This window comes from Pan troglodytes, chromosome 19 (genome assembly GCF_028858775.2).
Source record: "Pan troglodytes isolate AG18354 chromosome 19, NHGRI_mPanTro3-v2.0_pri, whole genome shotgun sequence".
Classification (NCBI taxonomy): domain Eukaryota; kingdom Metazoa; phylum Chordata; class Mammalia; order Primates; family Hominidae; genus Pan; species Pan troglodytes.
In genome coordinates, this window is record NC_072417.2 from 89,484,776 (window position 1) to 89,503,634 (window position 18,859).

General features: G+C 56.9%; 1 protein-coding gene across 25 annotated transcripts in view; it reads right to left on the reverse strand.

Annotated features, from left to right (window-relative positions):
- Nucleotides 1-18,585, reverse strand: part of RHBDF2 (rhomboid 5 homolog 2) — a 30,886-nt gene extending 12,301 nt beyond the window's left edge. For 4 of the 25 annotated variants that reach the window (XM_063799345.1, XM_063799338.1, XM_063799350.1 and 1 more), the window contains exons 1-2: nt 18,451-18,544; nt 4,456-4,653 (exon numbers count right to left, since the gene is read on the reverse strand). The gene's annotated coding sequence lies outside the window, so the exon portion shown is untranslated. Of the gene's footprint in view, nt 1-4,455; nt 4,654-4,758; nt 4,877-10,121; nt 10,270-17,973 lie in introns of those variants that run through there. The other 21 variants (XM_063799342.1, XM_063799333.1, XM_063799348.1 and 18 more) reach the window with 14 other exon arrangements.
- Between the last annotated feature and the right edge of the window lie 274 nt (nt 18,586-18,859).

Below are 18,859 nucleotides of genomic sequence, written 5' to 3' on the forward strand. Positions count from 1 at the left end.
ACCAAGCCCGGCCCACACTCTATCATTTTACCTGCATTGTAGACATCTTTCCCTGTCAACACATACAGACAGACCTACTTTTTTTCTTTTTTTTTTTTTTTTTTGAGATGGGGTCTCATTCTGTCACCCAGACTGGAGTGCAGTGGCGCGATCTCAGCTCACCGCAACCTCCACCTCTCAGGTTCAAGTGATTCTCCTGCCTCAGCCTCCCGAGAAGCTCGGATTACGGGCATGCGCCACCACGCCCAGCTAATTTTGTATTTTTAGTAGAGATGGGGTTTCTCCATGTTGGTCAGGCTGGTCTTGAACTCCTGACCTCAGGTGATCCACCTGCCTCGGCCTCCCAAAGGGCTGGGATTACAGGTGTCAGCCACCACGCCTGGCCCTAGGCCTCTTGTCTTTTTTTGATGAATGCAAAGATTTCGTAAGTGGAATGCACCAAGATTTACTTAAGTCCAGATTGCTGGTTATTTAGGATGTTTCCGGAATTTGAGACATGGGTCTGATGTTGCAACTAACACCCTTGCATACACCGCGTGTGCTTGTTTAACTATTACAAGACCAAGTTCTGGAAGCAGAATGGCTGGGTTGAAGAGTAAGTACATCCCGAATTTCAGTGGCTGTTGCCCAGTACCCCATCTGGGGCTTTCCTGTGCGTGTGCCACCAGTCCCCAGTTCCCCTCTGACTCCACCAGAATTAACACCCTCTGCCTGTTTCATTCTCTTCGTTTCATCTCTTGCTCTGCCCCATGACCGTCTTCTTGTTAAAACCCCCAGCTGTGGCTGGGCGCGGTGGCTCATGCCTGTACTCCCAGCACTTTGGGAGGCCAAGGTGGGCAGATCACCTGAGGTCAGGAGTTTGAGACCAGCCTGACCAACATGGAGAAACCCCGTCTCTACTAAAAATACAAAAAATTAGCTGGGTGTGGTGGCGCATGCCTGTAATCTCAGCTACTCGGGAGGCTGAGGTAGAAGAATTGCTTGAACCCGGGAGGCAGAGGTTGCAGTGAGCCGAGATTGCACCATTGCACTCCAGCCTGGGCAACAAGAGTGAAACTTCGTCTCAAAAATAAAAATAAAAATAAAAATAAACCCCCCCAGCTGTTTCCTCTCCTTCACATCCCAAGGTTCCTGGGCAAGTTTTGTTTTTCCTCTCCTTGTACGAAGCCAGGGACTCCATACCCATCTCCCTGGGAGCCCTTCAGCCAAGGGCGTGTGTGGGCTGAGGCGTGGCATGCACGGGTCGGCGAGACAGCAGCCATCTGAACCTGTCCTCCTCCTCCATCTCTACCTCACCTCTGCCATCTCCTCACCTGGAGGCTCACTCCACTCTCTCAATTCCTCTACCTGCTGCCTCAAGCCCCCTGAGACTGATCATTCTCCGCACCACAGCTGGGGTCACCTCCCAGAAGCACAGATCACACCTGTCGCTTCCCTGCTCAACTCTCTCCCAGGATTTCCTGTTCTCACCCAAAGTCCAAACGTCTCACTGGGACTTCCAGGCCCTCTCTTCGTCTCTTCCTGTGCCCTTGCTTACCCCTGACCCAGCCTTTCTGGGCCCCTCATTGTCTCAAACTCGCCAAGCTCTGCCGGGGGTGGGGTTCATGATCAAAAGCAATGGAGCCGGCAGCACATACTGGGCCCATGGTCTTGCATTTGCTGTCGGGTGAGTCACCTGACAACTCATCACCCAAGTCCTGACCTGCACAAGGGGGAGAGTAACGGTTCCTCCCCAGAGAAGCGTCTGGAGGAGCAAATGAGTGGATGATGTCACCGGGCACAGTGGCTCACGCCTGGAATCTCAGCATTTTGGGAGGCTGAGGTGGGCGGATCACCTAAGGCCAGGAGTTCAAGACCAGCCTGGCCAACATGATGAAACCCCATCTCTACTAAAAATACAAAAATTAGGCTGGGCGTGGTGGCTCATGCCTGTAATCCCAGCACTTTGGGAGGCCGAGGCGGGCGGATCACCTGAGGTCGGGAGTTCGAGACCAGCCTGACCAACACGGAGAAAGCCTATCTCTACTAAAAATACAAAAAACATTAGCCAGGCATGGTGGTGCATCCCTGTAATCCCAGCTACTCGGGAGGCTGAGGCAGGAGAATCGCTTGAACCTGGAAGGTGGAGTTAGCGGTGAGCCGAAATCTCGCCATTGCACTCCAGCCTGGGCAACAACAGCAAAACTCTGTCTCAAAAAAAAAAAAAAAAAAAAGCTGGATGTGGTGGTGGGCACCTGTAGTCCCAGCTATTCGGGAGACTGAGGCGGGAGAATCACTTGAACCCAGGACGGGGGGTGTGGTTACAGTGAGCCGAGATCTCGCCACTGCACTCCAGCCTGGGCGACAGAGTGAGACTCCGTCTCAAACAACAACAAAAAATGAGCAGATGGCTTCACACACTGAAGCACTGTGTCCACACAGAAACCTGGACAGGAAGTGCCCGGCAGCACGGCTGTGCAGAGCCGGAGCAGGAAAACAGCACAAGCGCCCGTCAGCAGATGAAGGCACAAATATAAAATGTGGTTGAGCCACACAATGGAGCATCCTTCAGCCACAAAAGGAAGGAAGTCCTAACAAAGCTACAACATGGACGAGCTTTGAGAACATTGTGTCCAGGGACAGGAGCCAGTCACGATGGCCACCTCTGCATGAGTCCATTCATATGAAAGCTGGGAATAGAAGAGGGAAATCTATAGACAGAAGCAGGGTAGTGGTTCTTAGGACTGGGAAGGTGGGGATTGGGCGGGGGGTGACACCTAAAGGGTGCCGGCTTTCTTTAGGGGGTGATGAAAGCAATCCGAAACTGTGGTGATGGTGGCACAATTCTGTGAATATGTATATATATGTACACACACACACACATATAGTTTTTGAGACAGAGTCTTGCTCTGTCACCCAGGCTAGAGTGCAGTGGTGCGATTTTGGCTCACTGCCAACCTCCGCTTCCCAGGTTCAAGCGATTCTCCTGCCTCAGTCTCCCGAGTAGCTGGGGCTACAGGCGCAAGCCACCATGCCTGGGTAATGTTTGTATCTTTAGTAGAGATGGGGTTTCACCATGTTGGCCAGGCTAGTCTCGAACTCCTGACCTCAAGTTTGCTTCGGCCTCTCAGAAAGTGCTGAGATTACAGGTGTGAGCCACCGTGCCCAGCCTCTGTGAATATATCAAAACCACTGAATGTTGGGAGCGGTGGTTCATGCCTGTAATCCCAGCAATTTGAGAGATTGAGGCAGGAAGATCACTTGAGCCCAGGAGTTCAAGAAAAGCCTGAGCAACATAGTGAGATCCCATCTGTATAAAAAAATTAAAAAATTAGCCAGATGTGGTGGTGCGTGCGTATAGTCCCAGCTACTCAGGAGGCTGAGGCAGAAGGATGGCTTGAGCTAGGAAGGTCGAGGCTGCAGTGAACCGTGATTGCGCCACTGCACTCCAGCCTGGGTAACAGAGTGAGACCCTGTCTCAAAATATAAATAAATAAATAAAAACACTGATGGTACACTTTAAATGGGTGAATTGACTGGTGTGTGAATTCTCTCTCAACGAAGCAGGTGCTCCATAATGTTGGGCCTCTGTCCGAGCCAGTCACTCTGTCCCAGACCATCACACAGAGGAGGGGCTGGCTCTTCTCAACCTCCTGGTTGCGGTTCAAGTGCCCTCCTGCCCCACCTTGAGCAGTGCCAGTCCCACCTCGCTTCCTGCCTTTTTTTTTTTTTTTTTTTTGAGACTGAGTTTCGTTCTTGTTGCCCAGGCTGGAGTGCAGTGGCACGATCTCAGCTCACTGCAGCCTCCGCCTCCTGGGTTCAAGCAATTCTCCTGCCTCAGCCTCCCGAGTAGTTGGGATTACAGGCATGCACCACCATGCCCAGCTAATTTTGTATTTTTTAGTAGAGACTGGGTTTCTCCATGTTGGTCAGGCTGGTCTCAAACTCCTGACCTCCACCTGCCTTGGCCTCCCAAAGTGCTTGGATTACAGGCGTGAGCCAGCATGCCTGGCAAAATTTTTTCTTTTTTTGAGATGTAGTCTCACTCTGCAGCCCAGGCTGGAGTGCAGTGGCATGATCTTGGCTCACTGCAACCTCTGCCTCCCAGGTTCGAGCGATTCTCCTGCCTCAACCTCCCAAGTAGCTGGGATTACAGGCGCACACCACCACGCCCAGCTAAATTTTTTGTATTTTTAGTAGAGATGGGGTTTTGCCATGTTGGCCAGGCCAGTCTCGAACTCCTGACCTCAGGTGATCCACTCACCTCGGCCTCCCAAAATGCTGGGATTACAGGCGTGAGCCACCGCGCCCGTCCCTTCCCTGCCCTTATTCCTCCCTCTCGCTCCCTGAATTGACTTTCTTCATTCACTGTCCACCGCTGTTGAGACAGAGAGCGTGGGCCCCGCAGGAGGTATCTGGATGTGGGCACAGCAGCCAGCGCCCTGGGTCCAGCCACCCGGCCGCCCAGCTTCCTACCTTCGAGTCTGAGTTTGCCCGCGGCTTCCTGGGTCTTGCTGTGAAGGGCTTTAGAGCATGTTCTTGTCTTCTCCTTGCTCTGTACAGATGCTCCGGCGTCAAGCCTCAGTCTGTGGAAGGGTGGCTGGACAGACAGGTGGCTGGAAGGACAGATAGACGGCTCCAGGCCACACGGTGCAGCTTCCTGGGTACTCACAGCTGGAAGAAAGGAGGGCCGGCTCCAGGGGGCATGCCCACCACTGAGTGCTTTAACCTTCCCCACCTCAGTCTCCCCATCTGTAAAATGGGGCCAATTCCACCTGCCTCACTGGTAAGGGATTAAAGGTGCTAATCAGGCATCTCCGAGTGCCAAGCAGCGAGGGGCACTGGCCTCAGGGCGTTCACAGACGATCACCTAACAACAGTCCTCTGGTCTGGGAACCTGATTGGAGCAGAACATTAGAGTCAAGATGGCCCCTGTTATTTTTCTCAATATTACTTGAACAGAACAGAAATATTTAACTTTCGGCCAGGGGCAGTAGCTCACACCTGTAATCCCAGCACTTTGGGAGGCTGAGGCAGGTGGATCACCTGAGGTCAGGAGTTCGAGATCGGCCTGGCCAACATGGTAAAAACCCATCTCTACTAAAAATACAAAAGTTAGCTGGGTATGGTGGTGCACGCCTTTAGTCCCAGCTACTCGGGAGGTTGAGGCAGGAGAATTGCTTAAACCTGGGAGGCGGAGGTTGCAGTGAGCTGAGATTGTGCCATTACACTCCAGCCTGGGCGACAGAGGGAGACTCTGTCTCAAAAAACAAACAAACAAAACCACATATTTTTGGGCCGGGTGCAGGGGCTCATGCCTGTAATCCCAGCACTTTGGGAGGCTGAGGAGGGTGGATCACGAGGTCAGGAGTTCGAGACCAGTCTGGCTAACATAGTGAAACCCCATCTCTATTAAAAATACAAAAAAGTAGCCGGGTGTGGTGGCGGGCACCTGTAATCCCAGCTACTCAGGAGGCTGAGGCAGGAGAATAACTTAAACATGGGAGGCGGAGGTTGCAGTGAGCCGAGATTGTGCCATTACACTCCAGCCTGGGCAACAGAGGGAGACTCTGTCTCAAAAAACAAACAAACAAAACCACATATTTTTGGGACGGGTGCAGGGGCTCACGCCTGTAATCCCAGCACTTTGGGAGGCCAAGGTTGGGGAATCATGAGGTCAAGAGTTCGAGACCAGCCTGGCCAACATAGTGAAACCCCATCTCTACTAAGAATACAAAAATTAGCCGGGGCTGGGTGCAGTGGCTCACGCCTGTAATCCCAGCACTTTGGGAGGCTGAGGAGGGTGGATCACGAGGTCAGGAGTTCGAGACCAGTCTGGCCAACATAGTGAAACCCCATCTCTACTAAAAATACAAAAAAGTAGCCGGGTGTGGTGGCGGGCGCCTGTAATCCCAGCTACTCAGGAGGCTGAGGCAGGAGAATCACTTAAACATGGGAGGCGGAGGTTGCAGTGAGCCGAGATCGCGCCATTGTACTCCAGCCCAGATGACAGTGTGAGACTCTGTCTCAAAACCAAAACCAAAACCAAAAACAACAAAATAATTAGCTGGGTGTGGTGGCACATGCCTGTAATCCCAGCTACTTGGGAGGCTGAGGCAGGAGAATTACTTGAACCCGGGAGATGGAGGTTGCAGTGAGCTGAGATCGCGCCACTGCACTCTAGCCTGGGTGACAGAGCAAGACTCCGTCTCGAAACAAAACAAAACAAAACAAAAGAACCCCACATATTTAACGTTCAAAGTCCAGGAATTACTAGCTGCCTTCTGATACTTAAGGCAAAGTTCAAATGATCTGGAAGTGTTTTGTTGCTTTGATTGGTAATTTATTGAACTTAAAAGCCACACAACATAAAATCAACCATTTTAAAGCACGAAACCCGGGGCATTCCTGTTTTTTTGAGATGGAGTCTTGCTCTGTAGCCCAGGCTGGAGTGCAGTGGCATGATCTCAGCTCACTTCAAGCACCGCCTCCTGGGTTCACGCCATTCTCCTGCCTCAGCCTCCGGAGGAGCTGGGACTACAGGCGCCCACCACCACGCCCGGCTAATTTTTTATACTTTTAGTAGAGACGGGGTTTCACCATGTTAGCCAGGATGGTCTCGATCCCCTGACCTCGTGATCCGCCTGCCTCGGCCTCCCAAAGTGCTGGGATTACAGGCGTGAGCCACCGCGCCCAGCCGCCTGTTTGTTTTTAAGAAGTCCTGCCCAGGCCCTCCTTTGAGGGGAACCCCAAGATGCCGGAAGCCCTCCCGAGGCCGGGCAGGATGAAGTCCTTAACTGTGCCGGGCCTTGTTTGGCCCTTTACACACATTACCCTTCAAAACACCTTCCAGCGTGACATTAGTGTCTCTTCCATTCTGTAGATGGTGAATGGAGGCTCAGAGGGGTTCGGTAACTTGCCCAAGCTCACATAGCCAGGAAAGGGTGTAGCTAGGACGCCCGATGTCTGGCTCCAGGGCCTGGGGGCTCCTAGGGGATGGGCTCCCTCTTGCCCTAAGACTGGGGCTAGAAGACCCTCCTCTCAGGGAGCCAGAGAGGGAACTTGGTCCAGCATTCCAGCGCTTTCCAAACCAAGCTCCTCAGAGGCCTGGGGGTCCCCAGAGGTGCCCAAGGGGCTGCTATGGGGCAAACCAGAGGCTGGGGAGTAGCCCACGCTCCTCATTGATTCCACTGAGCAATGTTCCTTGACCCCCTGCATATTTGGGACATTTGGGGAGCAGAATGCTGGGTGCAGAAGAGAAATCTTGAGGCGGAGCTAGGATGTCTCCCGCTTCTTTAAGGCTAGTCCAGCAGCGCTGGCTTCGCCTCCTTCCATCCCGAAGTGCTGGGGAGTCCTGACCCCACCCCCCAGGGCAGACTGCCCGGCTGAGTATGACGAGGTCCTCAGAGATCAACCCACTGGGCTGGGTTGGTGCCAAGGAGCCCTGGCAGCCACACCGGGACCCCACTCGGTTGAAGCTGTGGCTAGGTCCCCTCGTCCTAAGCCTGCTCTGGGGACAGCTCCAGGACAACAGCCTCACCTGGGACGTCTGCAAGAAAAGTTCATAGCTTGGCCTCATTTGGGACCAGGGTACACCAAGAGGGCATGGGGAGGGCACTGCCCTGGGGAACTGGCACTGGGGGATGGGAGGCAAGCAGTGGAAGCAGCTGGGTGCAAGGGTGGGGCCTCCAGACTCCAGCTCAGTTAAGGTCGCCAAGCAGGTAGGATCTTTCTGGAACCCAGATCTGATCACACCTCCCTGGAGGTCCCTTCAGGCCTGCCCTCCCTGCCACACCCTCACCAGACAAAACACTTCCCTGTGCCATCCCCAAGCTCTCACCTCCTCTCATCTGAAGCGCTGCGCCTGGCACACCAGGCTCCACCTTGCCTGCCTGGCCAAGCCCTACTAGGAAAGTAAAATGTCACCTCCAGAGAGAATCAACCACTTTATTGCCTGCTCTCTCCAGCATCTCGTGGATTTACCTACATGTAGGAGTCCCCTACCCAACCCCGGGCAGCCCAGGATCCTGCACCCAGTGAGCCCTCATCAACGGCTAACTGAATGGGAAGCTAGTGAGAGGGTGGGGCTGGCGGTGGTCAGCCCATGTCAGCCCTGGACAGAAGTGGTCTCCCCCATCCTGCAGCTGGTCCAGGAAGCAGCCCCCTTTGGAGGGCTCCACTGAGAGCTCCTGCCCTGCTGGCTGCGCACCCCCAGCAGGGCCAGGATGGAGGACGCTGCATGCTGCGCCAGGACGAGTGTCCAGTGGACCTCCCCACTAGACTCCCCACTAGACTCCCCACCTAGCTCCCTAGCCCACCACAGGCACCGCTTTTGGTGCTAGGGTTCTGCCCAGCCAGCCTCCCTGTCCCAAGGCCAGGCCATCCCAGCTGAGACCCCCGCCCAGGATCTGCTGCATGGCTGGCATCTGTGCCAACCTCCTGATGAGAGAGGCTCCCAAAACCCAACACTGAGGGAGAGGAGAGCCTGGTCAGCCCCAGGGCAATCAGTTGGGGGGGGGGGTCCCGAAGAGAGGTGGCCTGACACCAGACAGCAGAGACAGGGCCAGGGCGGGTGGGCATGTCTTCCTGGGCAGGAGCCTGGCATCGGGAGTGCCGTCTGAACCGCAGAGCACAAGAGGCCTGGGCAGCGGCCTGAGAGCAGCTCCACCCTCTGGCCTCGGTTCCCTTCTCTGAGGGAATGGGACAAGGTCACGGCCCAGCTTTGACACCCATGAAGCCTAAACATGGAGTATGGAAGCATGACTTTGCACCAGCCACTTTCCACCATTGAGATCAACTGCCTCCAACTCGCGCAGAAGTTGGGGTGGGGGTGCAAAGGCCCAGCCCCTTCCTTGGGGCTCAGCGGGGAAAGGAGTGGGGACTGTCAGACCCACTCTGGCCTTCCTCATGGCTCAAGTCCAGATGGCAGGAACCAGACAGAAAAAAGCGCTGGAGAGCTGGAGCTACCCCACACAGCACTTATCTCCGAGCCCTAGAAATGCTTGCTCACTGCAGGGGAAATGGTGACATCCTGGGACCAGGCTTCCTCCTGGCCCTCAGTCACATCCGCCGCTCTCTCTCTAAGACCCCCAGGCCCGCCTCCGCACCCAGCCCACAGGCGGAACACTGCCACCTGCCCAGCCAGATCCTGGCCTCACTGTGGCCAACCCCAGAGAAGGGCCTTCAGCCCCAGCCCAGCTGGGAGATGCCAAAGAGACCTGGGGAGAGGGACTGGGGCTTAGGGTGGGACAGACTCTATTTCCTCCTCCTTTAGGGTGGGGCGGGGGAAATCCTGAAAAAAAGTGAAGTGCAGAGTTCAGATCACCCCCAGGTCCCATGGGTTGAGGCCTCTGTACCCTCCCCTGCCCAGGCTCAGGGCCTCCCCCACTGCAGATAGCTTTGGAGACAGCATAACCCAGCTAGCAGCAGCAGACCTCAGACACATCCAACGAAACGCAGACTCAGACACCATTTACCACTGCTGCCCAGAGAATCTGGTTTCCCCACAAAGGGTGGGGCCAGGCACTCCCAACCAAGCCTGTTCCGCACAGCTGGGTAAGAAGGCCACCCTCAGGGAGGTCCCCAACAGAGCTCTACCAGCCAGTCCAGGCAGGGTACAAGGGTCCCCCCGCCATGCGGACTGTATAAGCCATACTCCTCCACGCGGGCCCAGCCCACTGCCCCTCCCAACTCCCCCAGGTGCAGTTCCCTCTCTCCACCTGGTGCCACCAATCTCCCTGCACTCCCCACCCCCACACAAGTGGGTTTCTAGAAGCTCTGAGTCTTGCTAATGAAGGGTGCAGTCCCCACAAGCCCTGGGCTCTATGAGCTTTATGGGGCAGGGCAGGGAGAGCGTGACAGGTGCAGCCCAGAGGGAAACAGGCAGAGGCTTGATGCAAGGGCTGAGCCTGCGTGTGGCCAGAAATGGGGACACAGGGGTGGGACGGGACAGGCCCTTGGATAAGAAGTAAGCAGCCCCCTCCCCTCCAGACAGGAAAGAGGGAGACTATTATTATCCACTGGATATGACCAGGAAGTTTAGGGGGCTCAAGCCATCTGAAGACAGGATGTGGGGAAACCACCCCCTGGGCGGGAAGCTGCTTCCAGCCTGGCTCCGGAGCCGCGGGTGGGTGAGGCGTCACCTGGTGTCCCTGGGAGTGGGCAGTCAGGACAGAAGGAGGGCGGTGGGAGGCTTGGGGCCACGTCTTCGCGGCTGAATCACAGGATGCTAGGGTGAGGGCTGGGGACAAGGAAACTGCTTCTCTCCCCAGCTTCCTTGCCACAGAAACTGAAACTCATTTTCCCTGCCTGTGGCCCTGCTGGGAACCAGGGCATTTTTAGAAAGCTGCAAAGAGGAAGCTGGGCCTCACCCACTGTGCAATCCCCAGCAAAACCCGTGGTACTGCTGACCCCGGGGTTTCTCCAGCCCCAGAGGCCCGGAAGGACAGCTCATGGCACAGCTGTTCTTACACCTCCCCATGCATCCCCAAGCTGGGCCTCACGTAGCCAGTGACGCTGCCCTGGCAAGAGGTAGAAGGGGCAAGAGTAAAGGGCAGGAAAGTGGCAAGAAGGCTGGCTGGGGGCCTGGGGGCAGAATTTGGGGAGAGTCATGAGAGGCAAAACAGAAGGGCAGGGTTGGCATGAGCTGCGGCGTGAGCTCCACCGGCAGAGTTAGCAGAGGGGAGAGGGGGCTGGGGACTCTGAGGGTGGGACACCCAGCTGTCTGTCTCCAGGAGCCAAACAGGAGCCACTCTCCCTCCCTCTCAGCACCACCTCCCCAGAGGCCGGAGCTGGTGGCAAGTGGGCGCAGACACGATCTCAACCCACTCCGCCGGTACACGCTTCAGCCCACAGCCGCTGATGGAGAGAAACAAAACGGCCTGTGGGTTCACACAGCTCCCCAGACATCCCACGAACAGCGGGTCCTGGCCCAGAGAGCTGTTTCTTTCTCCTCCTCGCCCCTCCAGGGCTTGCCTCAAACTCAGTTCAGAAGATCAAGAACCCCCAGGGGCAGCTTCAGGGGACTGACCATCCCCTGACTTCTCTGGGCTTTTTCCTATCAGGCCCCAGGCTCTGGGCTCCCCTTAACCCGGTTAGAGTGGCTGGGGCGTCATAAGCCAACCACAGACACGGGAAGCGGGCGCTGTGCTCCAGGGAGCCACCAAGATCAGGGGTGTGAGGTGTGAACCTGTGTGTGTGTGTTGCGGGGGGCTGGGGGGTGACATGTCATGTTCTTAGGGTGGTGCAGCCCCTGACGCCCCCTCTGCACCAACCATCTGGGCTTTCTCAGAACCAGTTGCCAGCAGGGATGGCAGAGATACAAATGCCCCCTCCTCGGCTGGGGTTCCTGGTCCAGGAAGCAGGCTGAGCTGGGGGTGCTGGAGTCCTGCATCCCCGAAGCCCAAGGTGCAGCAGCTGCTGGCAAGACACAGGGGTGGGCACCAAAGGAGGTGGCAGTGCAGCCAGGCCTCGAGCTGGACACAGTGCTGGGCCCCACCCACCACAGTGCCCTCCCCTGGAAATTTCTGGATTTCAAAAGCTGCTGGTGGAGGCTGGGCACAGTGGCTCACACCTGTAATCCCAGCACTTTGGGAGGCTGAGGCGGGCAGATCACCTGAGGTCAGGAGTTCTAGACTAGCCTGGCCAACATGGTGAAACCCCATCTCTACTAAAAATACAAAAATTAGCCAGGCATGGTGGCGGGTGCCTGTAATCCCAGCTACTGAGGAGGCTGAGGCAGAAGAATCGCTTGAACCTGGGAGGTGGAGGTTGAAGTGAGCCGAGATCATGCCACTGCACTCCAGCCTGGGCGACAGAGCAAGACCCCATCTCAAAAAACACACAAACAAAATAAAACAAAGCTGCTGATGGAGGCAGGCAAGTGGCAGCAGCTGGGCGGGGATGCAGGTGCCTTCCACATCCCAGGGAAGAGGCAGCAGCTCCCGAGCCTGGGGCTGGACTGCAGGCTTTGGGGCAATGAAGGGAAGGGGGCACGCACAGCAGCCGGGCCCCAGTTCTCCTGCTCCCTCAGCATCGTTGTGAAGGGGAGGAGTCAGAAGTGGCCCCTGGGGGCCAAAAGGCCCTGTCCATTTGGGGTCAGACACCAGGACACTGGAGGGTTTCCGGGGTGGGGTGTGCACCACACAGTGCCACAGCAACACAGGCTCGGTGGGAACTGCCCTTTGCTGCAAACGTTCATGAAAGTCTGCCTCTCTGCGTCCCGGCAGCCGGGTTTTCACGGGTCCTTGGAAGCAGTGGTGGTCCAGCACAAGCCCAGCGGTTGGGGCAGGATGAGATGCAGCCTGGGGTCTGTGTGAGAGGTCCGTTTCACTCCTGCTGGAGGCTCCTTGACACTAAGGTGTGACCAGGCCATTTCCGTTTGTGACTGTCCCATGTACACAGACAGGGCACTGTCCTGTGCTTACAAAGTAGGAGCCCACCCGGTTTCCACCTGCCTCCAGACAGTGAAAATCTGTCCCGATGGCAGAAGACAGGGTCATAGGCCCATCTCTAACCACTGTGAGATCTTGGGCAAGCCACTTAACATCTCTGAGCCTCAGTTTGTGTATGCATAAGATGCTAGTATCCTCCCAGGGTCTAAGATCTATGTGACTTTGTCACCATGAACAAGGGCTCACCCCAGGAACAGCTCAGCTGAGGTACAAGGTCTCACCTATTGTACAGAGAGGTAAGCACCTTGCCCAGTGCCACCCAGCCAGAAATAGGCCTGGACTGGCTGGGTGTGAGCATGCAGAGCCCAGGGAGCTGACGGCATCCCTGGGCCCTCACCTCGACACACTCAGAGCGCTTCTGGAGGCCCAGTTCTGCCTCTGGCTGCATGGAGCCCCTCAGCAGGGAGGGAAAATGCCAGGTAGACACTTCTGAGCTTGTAAACAGTCATTAAGGAACTAATAAACCTGATTTCCCAGAACTTTGCCCTGGGGCTCCCTGCTTCCCAGGGAAGAGGCTGGCCCTAGCCCCAGTGGCTGCCAGGGTTTCAGGACACTTGGACACCAGCCCACCAGGTTGCTTGTCCCAAGCAGGCCTGCAAAGCCACCTGCTTATGGCCCACACCTTGCTTTGGGGCAGCGTGGAGCTCTCTTGCTGAGGAATGAGGAGGAATAAAGGGCCAGAGATGGGACTCAAACCTGCCTGGGCCACCTACCTGCTGGGAGACTTTGGGCAAGTGGGTGCTGCAGAGCCTGCCTCCTCTGCTGTGAGATGGGGTGATGCCCCACCACGGAGGGAGCCAGGGAAGATGACAGCAGATATGAATGTACAGTGCCTGGCACACACCCAACGCCCAGTTGGAAGTTTCTTTTATTCCTGGCTGAGCTCTGCCACCATCGCTCACTTAGTCTCTATCTGAGCCAAGAGCCCCATAGGGGACAGATCTCTATTCGACAGGTGGGGAAACTGAGGCTTAGAGAGATGAAGTCACCTGTCCAAGGTCCCACAGTTAGGGAGTGGTGGGGCTACAACCCCAGCCAGAGTCCCGCGCTCTTAACCTCCACACTCTGCAGCCTCCTGCCACCCTGGAACTGGTGAGGGGCAGGGGAAAAAGAACGGGTGAGGACTCGGAGTGTTTGGGGTGCTGGAGTGAGTCCCGCATGCAAAGGCCTTTGATTCATGAAGAAGGGACAGCACCTAACTGCCTGGGCAGCACTGCTCAGCTTGCAAAGGACTTTTACAGACATGATCTCATTTAGTTGAGGCTGAGGGTGAGAGGCGGCTGTCATCATCCTCACGGGCTGGCAAGGTCAAAAGGGGCTTAGGCCAGGGTTCAAAGTCCTGTTCCCACTCCAAACCCCACAGCAGATCCTCAACCCTCCTCTTCCAGATCTCTTTTTTTTTTCTTTTTTTTTTTGAGACGGAGTCTCGCTCTGCTGCCCAGGCTGGAGTGCAGTAGGGTGATCTCGGCTCACTGTAAGCTCTGCCTTCTGGGTTCAAGCGATTCTCCTGCCTCAGCCTCCTGAGTAGCTGGGACTACAGGTGCATGCCACCACACCTGGCTAATTTTTTTGTATTTTTAGTAGAGACGGGGTTTCACCGTATTAGCCAGGATGGTCCCGATCTCCTGACCTTGTGACCGCCTGCTTCAGCCTCCCAAAGTGCTGGGATTACAGGCGTGAGCCACTGCGCCTGGCCCCAGATCTTCTTATGGCTACATGGAGCTGACAACCTGGGGAGACCCACTGGGAGAGGGAAAAGGGTTTCTTGCCAGAGACCGGGGCAGGAAGCCATCCCCGCACCACCTGCTGGCAAAGGGTTGGGGGTCACATGGGGGAGGCAGAGGAGAAAACCAAGACTTGAGGCAGCTTTACCCTGCTCCCAGCCCCAGGAACCTACGCCAGGGAAAGCACAGCTGAGGGGCACCAACTCCATGAGCTGCCCCCCACCCCACTGTCAGTGACACACACACACTGGCAGGCCAGGAAAACCCCTGGGCAGAGGTCAGCAGTTCATGCCCAGATGGAAACCCACCCTCACTTCCCTTGGCCACCAAGGCACTGAGGTCCCCCTACCCCAGACACAGCCACTCCTACACAATAACAATAACAACAGCGCCACTGCTCCATATGCGTGTTCCCATCTAGTCCTTGACAGCCCACGAGGCAGGGCCTCCGCCATCTCCCAAGTCTGTGCCATGGACCGGCAGCCACGCCCCTACCTGAAGCCACCCTAACACCATTATCACGATGGCTCCCCTCACTGCTCCTGCCATGGCCGGGCACTGCACTGAAGGCTGCACACCTTCACCACGGGAGTCCTCACCTCACACAACCCTCCAGGTAGATTACTGTTAGTGACCCCACTGTGCAGCTGGGGAAACTGAGGCACAGACTAATTAAGTGAACTCATCCTACTGAGCACACACATGGACGACTGTGCCCGGCAGCCCCTGGACCTTGGCCCAGCTCCTGAAGTTTGGAATCCTCCTCCATCCTTTTCTGCTGGTCACAAGGTTCCCCTCACTCCAAACAGTGTCTCTGGCCCACCTCCTGCACTGCCCACTTGGCTGAAACCACTTTCCTGCAGGAGCCGGGCACTGGGGCTGGAACTGCCTTCCAGTAGCTTTTGGACCACAAACAACTCCCAGCTGGGCGCCCGGATACATTTGCTGAAGGAGGGGCCGTGGACACGGTGGCGCTTTGGACTTCCCGGAAGATGTGTTTTTCCTTACACCCATCCTAGGTCTCCTGGGAGGCAAAACGACGTTCCGGGCAGGCTTGGTGTCCCTGTGAAGCCGCCCGTGCCCTGAGAGCTGTCCCTACCTAGCCACCACCACCGCCGAGGTCAGCCTGTACTTGGGCAGGCGCAGACGTCCCCGCCACTCCTCCCCCAGCCTGGCTCAGCTGGATAGGAAACTGGGAGCCGCTTCCGACAGCCAGCGCTTCCATAGCCGGTGCAGATGCCTGAGCTCACTCTGGAAATCCCCTGGGGCAGACCGGGCAGCGCCGAGGCCTGCTCCAGAGTGCGAGGCACAGAGATCTGAGGAGAGTGTGGAGGGGGAGAGGCAGCCAGGAGGGCACACGTCTTCCCTGTGCTGTGCCAGCGGCAGGCGGGGGCCAGGCCCAAAGGGAAGCACCAGGCAGCTGAGCCATGCCACTCGCACACTCACGGGCAGGCGTGCACAGCTCCTTGACTTCTGCTGTCATCTGTCACCTTGTCTGGGGCAGAGTTTACACAGCAAGGACAGAAACCTTGGTGGAGAGGCCACCACAGTATCCAGAGCTGAGGCCACAGGAAAAACAGCACCACTGACCCCAGAGCAGGACTCGGACCCCAAGTGCGTCACCCAAAGCATTTGTAGTGTGATTTATTCCTCCTCTTACAGGAACAAAAGTCCCCCTCCTGGGCTGGAGAGAAAGAGAGTGTGTGTGTGTGTGTGTGTGTGTGTGTGAGTCTGTGTGTGTCTGTGTGTTTGTGTGTGTCTCTGTGTGTCTGTGTGTGTGTTTGTGTGTGTCTGTGTGTCTGTGGCTATGTGTGTCTGTGTGTGTGTGTGGTTACACCAGGTATAGACAGGTAGGAGTCACTGAGGGTTTGTTCGTGGGGCTCTTGGGCGGGGCCTGAGGGTGGGCAACTGGGTTCACACCCGAGCTCCACTGCCGACTTCCTGAACAACTTTGTACAAGCCTGGGTGCTCAGCCCTGTCCCTTGAGAGGCTCACAGCAATGGAGGCCACTTTTGTTTTTTGCGCAAATGAAAAGGTGGGAGTTTCACTTCGGCCTTTTACAGTCAAGAGACCAAAAAAACAAAAACAAAAACAAAACAAAACAAAAAAAAACAAAAGCCACCAACACCAACAAAAAGAACCCAAGCTCGAAACCTCCACCAGGGTTCCCAGGCAAGAAGGCTGGGTCCAGAAGTGAACAGGATGGGTATAATGGCTACTGCAAGAAAACAGGGAGGGAGGGCAGCGAGGTGGCCCCAGCTCCTGGGCACGGACGTGGCTGCTTCATCCGATCCTCTCCCACCGTGCCAGCCACCCCTCCTAGTTGCCAGAAAACTGGAAGTACATTCCTCCAGCCCAATACAAACAACTCTGAGTCATCCCTACTGGGGGGCCACCTGGCCTGTGCTTTGATGTCTCCCATCTCTCACCTCTGCTCAGCTAACACCATGGGCAGGGGTGCCTCCACCCCGTCAGCAGCTGGGCCCACTCCAGGGCTCGTCAGCTAACCCAGGGTGCCCTCTTTATTGCAGGACAAAAGCAGCCTGGGGAGCCCCCAGGAATTAGGAGCCCTGATACTCCTTGGATGTCACTTTCAAAAGGTGTACATAATTGGAGGAGTTAGGTGTGAGTTCAGAAGGGAAAATTCCAGCAGGTCATATGGTATCAGGCAACCATGCCAGCTTCAGCAATCCAGCTTTGGGAAAATCTATGGGAAGAGAGCTCGCCCTCTGCCCACCCTCCCAGCCCAGGGATATTTGAGCTCAAGGGCTGCCTCGGCCCAGCCTTCCTGGGAGATTGCCCTGGGGTTAAGCACCCCAGGCCTGGGCTGCAAGGGGGTCCTCTGTTCCCAACCTCTCCCCCACAGCACCTAGACCAGCTTCCTGCAGGGCCAGTGGAGACTGGGAAAGGCGGTGTCTCATGGCACCGAAGGAAGACTCTTGTGAGGGGAATAAGTGCCCTCACACTGCCTTACCTCTCATCTCATTCAGGTTTATTCCAAGTTCCTCCCCTAACCACTCTGGAAAACTGAGGTAGTTTCCCCAGTGAGGGAGCATCATTGAGAAGGAACCTGATGGACCAGCTGCTGCGCAGGGTTTCTCAGCCTCAGCACAGCCCAACACCTTGGGCTGGATAATTCCTCGTTATGTGGGCTGTTCTGTGCCCTGAAGATGTCTGGTAGCGTCCCTGGCCTCTACCCACTACCTGCCAGTAACAACAACACTCACTTCCCCTCCCAAGTGTGTGACACCCAAAATGACTCCAACATTGCCAAATATCCCATGGCAGGCAAAGTCGCCCCTGGTTGAGAACCACAGCTCTAAAACACGTCTCCCTTTCCACTGCCTGCCCTACGGACAGTGAGGGTCGAATAAGGCAGATGCTGGTTTCATTATATTACCAGCAAATGGCACACACTGGGGGCCTGATGCCAGCCGCCCAGGCAACAGCAGCCTCTCCCCAAGTGGGGTCAGCTCCCCCCCGCCTTCTGCTCCTCAGACACACCCGCTGCCACCCTCTCAGTAGCTCCAACCCTAGAGCCCCCTCCGTTAATCTTTCATGGAATGGGGCAGGGCCAAAACCTAGGCTTCCTTTGCGCCCTGGCGTGGGAGTGGGGCGGGGTCTGTACCCTAGGGAACTTATCCGTCTCTATCCCAATGCCCTGGGGGAACATCCGAGGGGCCAAATAGGTAAAAGGCAAGCCCAGGGCCAACCTTCCCCAGCCCCTCCATCCAGAAGTCAGGACTCCTGGGTCCAATTTCTGAGCTCCGGTCCAGCCCTGCTGTGTGAGTCCGGCTCCCTCATCCCCACCCCCGCACCTGTTTCCACCTTGGCTGGCTCAACCAACAAACTTCGGCCCCGGTCCGCCCGGTGCTCACCCGGGAGAAAGTGGAGGGGAGAGAAGGGTCTGAACTGCAGGCACTTCTGGGACGCAGGCGGGACTGCCCTGCGCAGTCTCCTCTCTTCCTCCGGAGGTTTAAATCTCTGCCCAATCGTCTTGCCCCTACATCTGCCGCCCCGTCGCCCAGGGACCCCTTAGGCGTCCTGTCCGAGCCGAGCCCTAGGGGCCAGCAGACCGGGTCCAGCGGCCCCGCCGGCGCCGTCCGAGCCAGCCCGGGCCTCCAGCCGAGCCCACGTGGGACCCAGGCGCTCCGCAGGGCGGGCACCGGGCACTGGGCACCCTTCCTGGCCGCGCACCACCGCTCCAGGGCAGGCTCAGGCACAACCTCGGGACCCTTCCGGCGCCTGCGGCTGGGCGGCCGTGAGCCCTGCCCCGCTCGTCGCCTCGCGCTCACCTCCCTGCGGCCCCAAGTCCCCGGGACGCAACTCCGTGCGGCGCCTGCGAGCGGCTGGGCGGTGGCTCCTCGGGGGCGGGGCGGCGGCGCTCCGCCTCTTCCCTACCTGCGCGCGGGCGGTCGGGAGGCGGGGCTAGGCTCCGGGGGGCGTGACCGGGCTCAGGGGGGCGGGGCCTGGACGCAGCCTTTGCTCAGTCTGCTTCCTGGGTTCCTGCCTCCGCCCTACACCCAGCTGGGTCCCCGCCTGGGCAGAGCCCTGTTTTCGCCTGAGCTGGTCTCTTCAGGGCGCCGTCCTTTCCCTCTTGGCGTCCTCACTCCACCCCAGACCAAACACGTCATCTAGGTCTTGATTGCCATCTTCAAGTCGCCCCTCCCCATCAAGAAAAAGCACCCAATCTCCCATCCCCTT